The sequence below is a fragment of the Ixodes scapularis genome, unplaced genomic scaffold, assembly GCF_016920785.2.
Source record: "Ixodes scapularis isolate PalLabHiFi unplaced genomic scaffold, ASM1692078v2 ptg001158l_1___fragment_3__unscaffolded, whole genome shotgun sequence".
Lineage (NCBI taxonomy): Eukaryota > Metazoa > Arthropoda > Arachnida > Ixodida > Ixodidae > Ixodes > Ixodes scapularis.
In genome coordinates, this window is record NW_024610108.1 from 1,950,001 (window position 1) to 1,957,500 (window position 7,500).

General features: G+C 45.7%; 1 non-coding gene across 1 annotated transcript in view; it reads right to left on the reverse strand.

Annotated features, from left to right (window-relative positions):
• The window catches only part of LOC120847218, a 1,816-nt gene extending 767 nt beyond the window's left edge, over positions 1-1,049 (reverse strand). The window contains exon 1 of the ribosomal RNA XR_005717290.1: positions 1-1,049. This exon is cut by the window's left edge and continues 767 nt beyond it. This is a non-coding gene — a ribosomal RNA (small subunit ribosomal RNA).
• Positions 1,050-7,500: the final 6,451 nt, after the last annotated feature.

Below are 7,500 nucleotides of genomic sequence, written 5' to 3' on the forward strand. Positions count from 1 at the left end.
TTGGCATCGTTTATGGTTAGAACTAGGGCGGTATCTGATCGCCTTCGAACCTCTAACTTTCGTTCTTGATCAATGAAAACATTCTTGGCAAATGCTTTCGCAGTAGTTCGTCTTGCGACGGTCCAAGAATTTCACCTCTAGCGCCGCAATACGAATGCCCCCGTCTGTCCCTCTTAATCATTATCCTGTATTCCAAAAACCAACAGAACAGAAACAGGATCTTGTTCTATTATTCCATGCACTGATATTCAGGCGAATCGCCTGCGTTGAGCACTCTAATTTTTTCAAAGTAAACGCGCCGGCCAAAGCAAGGCACCTGATGAAGGGAACCAAGCCACGACAGGCATGATGTTCAGCACGGGCCGTAACGTGGTGTCCACGCACTTCCCGCCTGTAACTGAGATCCAACTACGAGCTTTTTAACCGCAGCAACTTTAGTATACGCTATTGGAGCTGGAATTACCGCGGCTGCTGGCACCAGACTTGCCCTCCAATGGATCCTCGTTAAAGGATTTAGAGTGTACTCATTTCAATTACGGGGCCTCAAAAGAGTCCCGTATTGTTATTTTTCGTCACTACCTCCCCGTGCCGGGAGTGGGTAATTTGCGCGCCTGCTGCCTTCCTTGGATGTGGTAGCCGTTTCTCAGGCTCCCTCTCCGGAATCGAACCCTGATTCTCCGTTACCCGTAACAACCATGGTAGGCGCATAACCTACCATCAACAGTTGATAAGGCAGACACTTGAAAGAAACGTCGCCGGCTCGTGGCCGTGCGATCAGCACAAAGTTATCCAGAGTCACCACACAAAACGGACCGAAGCCCGATTGATCTTGGTCTAATAAAAGCACCCGTCGCCCCGAGGGGCTTCGGGCTCACTGCATGTATTAGCTCTAGAATTGCCACAGTTATCCAATTAGGAAGAAACGATCTAAGGAACCATAACTGATTTAATGAGCCATTCGCGGTTTCGCCTTGTTTCGGCATGTACTTAGACATGCATGGCTTAATCTTTGAGACAAGCATATGACTACTGGCAGGATGAACCAGGTAATCTTTTCGTGGTGGGTCGCCCAAAACCCTACCAACGCGCGGACGCGGGGCCACCGTCAGGCGCCCCTTACGAACCGCAAACACACACAACGCTTAGGAATTACTTCCAAATCCAAGAAGAAATGAAGCACGTTCGAGCGCGCAGCCGGAATATCCCCGACCGAGGTCGGTACCGACGCGGCAAGAAGCGCATAAATTTCTTTCTCGTCGTAGCAACAGAAAGTCGTACGCCAAAAAAATCATTGACGACGCCTTCGCAGCGTTGCCGAGCTTTCAGGTCCCGTGAGGACGCGAGGACGCACCCCGGCCTTCGGTCAGAACGCACTCGTCATTTCACACCGTTCGGTTAGCGCGGACGCTCCGAAACACCCTCCTCTCGCATTCGTTTTCAAGACACAGGTGCACCCGAGAACCGACCCCAACGGCAGACGCCAGAGATCGCAGGTACCTTGCTGTAACGACCATGCGGCGGAGGCAGCGGCCGAGACGGCGACGAAAGGCGTCGGCGACGTCGTCAGACGCCGCTCGCACCAATCGAACGCTCGACAGACCCCACCTCCACATAATAGCACCGATAAGTATAAAGAAGATCCTTCAAGAGCATTCTGTACACAGTTTGTGGTTATCAGTTTCGGTGACTGAATGACTGACTGACTTACTGTCTCTCACTCATGTGGCTCCTCGTTATTCAGTATCATTTATTTGTCCTTCTTTCTTTCTTATTTTTTTCCCCTCTCTCTCTCCTTATATATATATATGTATGTATGTTTGTGTGTATATATATATATATATATAAATGTTCTTTTTTTCCTGTGTGCCTCTATATATACATACATACGTACATACATCCTACCCCTATAAAAAAAAATTATTTCTCGCTTTTTATTAAAAACGTGCTGACCCCTGCTTGACTCTGATTACTTCTTTTCGACTTTCAGTTCATGTTAACATGGTCAACAGAAAGTTTATCGACTTTGTTATTACAAAGTAAACCAATATTTACACGGGGCGTTTCATGCGTTTTGAATTGTGTCAGAGCCGAACAATGAGCGCTATAGTAAGTGAGATTGTCACTGCTTTTAATCCGAATGCTCGCGGTATCGCGCGTGTTTACGGCAGGCTTCATAATAGGCAATTTTCTTTCTTTACACTACTCTTCTTTGCTCACTTCATTGTTTCTACCATTGGTTTCGTTTGGAAGGCCCCGCCACTTAGTTTCCGACAAAGTCCTCTCAAGGAACGAAGTGAGAAGCACGGGATTAACAAAAGAAAAAGATGCGTGTTTTCTAGCGGTTACCCGTGTCGCTTTGCGACACGGGCTTTCTGGCGCTTTCAACTGGGCGAGAGCCGAACAATTTACCCTACTGCACTTGCGACGGGCAGCGCTTTCAAACGGAATACTGGAAATCTCGCTTACTTTTCTGGCAAGTTTGATAGGAGACAAATATTATTCTTTTCACGCGAATTGTTCGCTCTATTTCCAATCTCTCTCTTCCGTGTCCTTGGCATGGAACGCCTGCTTCGTCTCCCACAAAGTACTTCCGAGGAATCAAGTGCAAATCACGCGACTTTAAAATGTGCGTGTTTTCTAGCGGTTACCCGTGTCGCGAGGCGACACGGGCTTTCTGGCGCTTTCAACTGGGCGAGAGCCGAACACTGTACACTACTGCACTTGCGACGGGCAGCGCTTTCAAACGGAATACTGGAAATCTCGCTTACTTTTCTGGCAAGTTTGATAGGAGACAAATATTATTCTTTTCACGCGAATTGTTCGCTCTATTTCTAATCTCTCTCTTCCGTGTCCTTGGCATGGAACGCCCGCTTCGTCTCCCACAAAGTACTTCCGAGGAATCAAGTGCAAAACACGCGACTTTAAAATGTGCGTGTTTTCTAGCGGTTACCCGTGTCGCGAGGCGACACGGGCTTTCTGGCGCTTTCAACTGGGCGAGAGCCGAACACTGTACACTACTGCACTTGCGACGGGCAGCGCTTTCAAACGGAATACTGGAAATCTCGCTTACTTTTCTGGCAAGTTTGATAGGAGACAAATATTATTCTTTTCACGCGAATTGTTCGCTCTATTTCTAATCTCTCTCTTCCGTGTCCTTGGCATGGAACGCCCGCTTCGTCTCCCACAAAGTACTTCCGAGGAATCAAGTGCAAAACACGCGACTTTAAAATGTGCGTGTTTTCTAGCGGTTACCCGTGTCGCGAGGCGACACGGGCCTTCTGGCGCTTTCAACTGGGCGAGAGCCGAACACTGTACACTACTGCACTTGCGACGGGCAGCGCTTTCAAACGGAATACTGGAAATCTCGCTTACTTTTCTGGCAAGTTTGATAGGAGACAAATATTATTCTTTTCACGCGAATTGTTCGCTCTATTTCTAATCTCTGTCTTCCGTGTCCTTGGCATGGAACGCCCGCTTCGTCTCCCACAAAGTACTTCCGAGGAATCAAGTGCAAATCACGCGACTTTAAAATGTGCGTGTTTTCTAGCGGTTACCCGTGTCGCGAGGCGACACGGGCTTTCTGCCGCTTTCAACTGGGCGAGAGCCGAACACTGTACACTACTGCACTTGCCATGTACAACGCTTTCAAACGGAATACTGGAGATGTCGCGTGCTTTACTGCCAAGCTCAATAAGAGACGAATTTCTTTCTTTTCACGGGAATTATTTCCTCTATTTCTAATCTCGCTCTTTCGTTTCATTGGGAAGGAACGCGCGCTTAGTTAGCCGCAAAGCAGTCTGAATTAATCACGTCCAAAGTACAGAATTTTACAATATATAGTGTTTTTACCGGTTGACCGCGTCAGAAAGCGTACCTTTCCGACGAGGTCTGTGTCGCTTTGACGTGAGCGGGAGCAACGCGATTTGGGCTAGTGCACGCGAGATTGGCAGCGCTTCCAATTCCACTACTTAGATATTGCGTGCATTTTTTACACGCTTGAGGATGTGGGATTTTCTTTCTTGTGACGTGACCCGTTTGTCAAATTGTGTCTCGCTTTTTGGTATCGTTTAAGAAGCCCGTCCGCTTACAATCCTAAAAAAGAAAAAAAAAAGAAATTAGTAAAGAAAGACGCCCATACTTTTTTGTTGCTCTTTCTTTTATTATCTGCGCAGGATTTTAATTTGTGTAAGTTTTGTTTACCGTCCCGACTACGTAGGCGTTCGTACATGCCCGTCCTCGCGCCTCGAATTGTGTGCGAGCGAAATCAATCTCCCCAAGCTAGCTTCAGAAATTGCTCGAAAATCGAACGTGAGGAAAGCCAGAGATACGTGGTTTTCACAGGTCGTGCAAGATTAATCCATAAAGTGCGATATTGGTATATATACATACATACATACATACACATACATGATTTCTGCGACAAATAGGAAGACAAAAAGACAATGTTCAAGCATAATATAGGAACATTGACACTTTGCACACACAAGGGAGGTCAAATGGCAGGTTTTTCTTCCTTGTGCAGGAAACTTTATTGCAATGTCAGAAGGGAAGTTCCACTCTAGAATTGTGCGCTCAATAAAGGAGGAAAGGAAATGCACTTGAAAACCTTCACAGTTCAAGTAAGAAAACATTTCGAAACGACAGTTTGTTTTCTTGCAGGGAGGAGAAGAGGGGAGAGAGGGAGGGAGGGAGGGAGGGAGGGAGGGAGGGAGGGAAGGAAGGAAGGAAGGGGGGGGGGGGGGTGCCATGCACGGTGAAGACCAGAGTGTCGAACCGAAAACCGAAGCGAACGAAAAACCGGAACCGAGGAGTTAGTTTCAGCCGAACTGAAACTGACCCGCCAACTTGGAACTGTACGGAAGAAAATATAACTGTCTATTAGTCTGACGATGAATAGAAGTACAAGGGTGTACGGCAGGGATAGCTGAAAAAAAAAGGCTCTATGGACTTGGAGCGGCAGCCCAAAGTCGATGACGACGAAAAGAAAGCACACAGTTTCGGAAAACAGGCGGTAAGAAAGCGACAAATTAAGTAGCCGTCATGTCGAGTTGATTGCTTAGCTCTATTTAAGATGAAGGGAAAAAAAAAGTAGCACAATTGATGCTTACTTGCTAAATTGAATCAACCATTATCTTGTAAAGAAAAAAAACCTCAAATGCCAATCACCTGTATTTTAGGCGACCCAACAGACTGATAACTTTTAAATTCAGGCTAAAACATAACACAAAAAAAAAAGGAAAGACAGATATGTATGTAGCTTGTCATTTACTGCTCCATCAAATTTAAATAAAGCAATTTATTTCTCGGCACCTGAAAATAAGCGAACCCTACAAATGAATGGAAAGATACCCGTTTGCACTCTTGAAATAGTGCCTATTACGAAAAGAAGCACCAGGTAAATATAATATCACTTTAGCTTCTTCTTTTTCTTTTTAATACGGTACGCTGTTGGTTCATCTTAGTAAAATATATAAAATAGCGCAAAAAAGACGAGGACAAGGAGTATACAGGACAGGCACTCACTTTCAACTAGTTTTATCCAGGAAAAGTAAACATACATATATAGCTTTTATTCACGATAAGTGCCGAGGGCAGCCGAGAAGGCGGCAATAGCCCCAGATGGTTTGATCGTGCTGGGAGACACCAGCATCCCAGCTCAAATATCTTCTACCCTTAAGAATATGTGCTGCTTTGCCTGTCGTGTGTATATACATGTTCACTTTTCCTGAATGAAACTAGTTCAACATCAGCGCCTGTCCTGTATACCTCTTGTTCTTCTATTTGTTGTGCTATTTTAATGTCCTACATTACTTTTGTGCTCCCGCAAATCGAAGCAAACCAATAAAAAATTCGGTTCGACACTCTGGTGGAAACTAAAAGCTTAAAAAGAAAGAGGAAAAAAAGAAAAAGGAAAACATTTCTATAATAATGATAAGCAGGAGGAGGAGGAGGAGGAGGAGAACAAGAAGGCTAATAATGTGGAAAAAAAAGACACGACCCAAATAAATCAATACAAAGGATGGTATAAGTCATGCATACTTACCACATGTAAAATTAATTAAAAAAAAATTAGAAAAAAAAATGTGTATTTATATATATATATATATTTTTTTTCTTTTATCCAGAGGCTTTGACGCACGCACAGCACTGCACTGCACTGCACTGCACTGCACTGCACTGCACAACGCAACACAACGAGAGACTTTCCACAAACACACCACTGCGTACGAGGACACGACCACGTAGAGCTGCACGAAAACAAGCGCCGTAACTTAATAAAAAAAAATAAAAAAATCCTTTCACTGGACGGACGGCACAAGAACGGAAACTGCTCAAAGAGCACACACACACACGACACATATTAATGAATTAATAAGGGGCACAAGTAGAACCTAGTTGGGCGATACGTAGGACACGGCACCCACACCAGAGGCCTTGCACAAGCACAGCACTGAGCACTGAGCACTGAGCAGCAGGTCACAGGACAGAAATGACGTCCACGCTGAGTAGGCCGAAGGCAGGGAATTACGGACGCACGCGAGGTCACCCACAGGCACTTTCACCGGAACCACGCCACAACACCACGCTGCAGAGCGCGCACTGCAAAGCGAAACCATGCGCTCACCTTCGGAAAGCACGGAGGGCGGGCGGCACAGAGAAGCAAAAAGACGTCAAAAGCACATCGCGATGAAGCGGCGGCGAATGAACACTACTCACTGGTGGAAATGGATATCTCCTCAAGCGAAAACATGCAATGACCACGCATGGTTTAAGATGCACGTGGGAGACGCGCACACTTTCAGAAACCAGGTACGCCAACGCACGCGGGCAATAAGACGGACAAAACGCGTCGAAAATACATCGCGTGCAAGCAGCGCCAACTGCATACTACTCACGGTTGCAAAGGTTTCTTACAGGTTTGCACTCCAGAATCTTAACGCGTTGGAAAGCGTCCGAGCTCACCAAGAACTATCACTCCGCAGGAACAACGCAAAACAAAAGCAAAAAAAAAATAATAAAAAAAAAAAATGTAGGAGACCGCTAGATAGATGAAAACGCCGTCATACTTTGTAAACAGAATTTGGAAAATATGTAGCGCCGCCAGGTGGTCGGCGCCCAAATAGATGCGGAGGCGCGCCTAAATTGTTTAAATATTCGCTGTTTATATGACGAGACGACGTAATGTAAAATCAAATCAATTAATTTAAACAAAAAGTAAAAACTAAAAAAAAAAATTAAAAACAAATGAATGAATAGTGGCGTCATCTAACGAACCTAAAGCAAGGCTCCGGTTTTCGAGCCTTTAACTGCGCAGCGCCATCTGGTTTGGATGGTAAAAGACACAAAATACGCAAGTGACAATGCTACGCGAGAGTCGGATGGTTGTTTTTAGCGAATCGGGGAAGTACGCTGGCGTTGTGCTTGTTTACGTGAGCGAAGCGAACGCGAGGGGTGGCTGGACTGTCGCGACGAAGTCCCGACGAGTACACGCGTCCCTAA